This window comes from Frankliniella occidentalis, unplaced genomic scaffold (genome assembly GCF_000697945.3).
Source record: "Frankliniella occidentalis isolate FOCC.00 unplaced genomic scaffold, Focc_3.1 Scaffold371, whole genome shotgun sequence".
In the NCBI taxonomy this organism is placed as follows: domain Eukaryota; kingdom Metazoa; phylum Arthropoda; class Insecta; order Thysanoptera; family Thripidae; genus Frankliniella; species Frankliniella occidentalis.
This window is the reverse complement of record NW_026267494.1, coordinates 6,555-6,912: the sequence shown is the minus strand read 5'-3', so window position 1 is coordinate 6,912 and position 358 is coordinate 6,555.

The following is a 358-nucleotide window of genomic DNA, read 5'->3' as shown; positions in this document are numbered from 1 at the left end:
GAACAGTCGCTACAGCAAAGATTCGTTGAGCAAAGGAGCGGAGGGCGGGCGGGGAGGCTCCCCTCCACCCGCCGCTCCTCCGCGCGCCCGCCCCCTCACCGTTATCTGTATCCGGTATTGTTCTTCTTAGTTCCGGGCAGCGCTCCATTGAAATACCCTATAAGAAGCTTTTGAATAGACGGTTCCGGCAGTGCCCGTTTAAAGAAGAATTAATGAAATCACCACCGGAAACAGTTGTAAAATAGACGCTTAAATCAGTGAATAAAAATTGACAGTTACTAGGGATTTAATAGAGGTCATTCACGTTGAACTGCAGTGTCAAATGACAAAAATCAGCCAACTTTAGCTACTGGTTCCG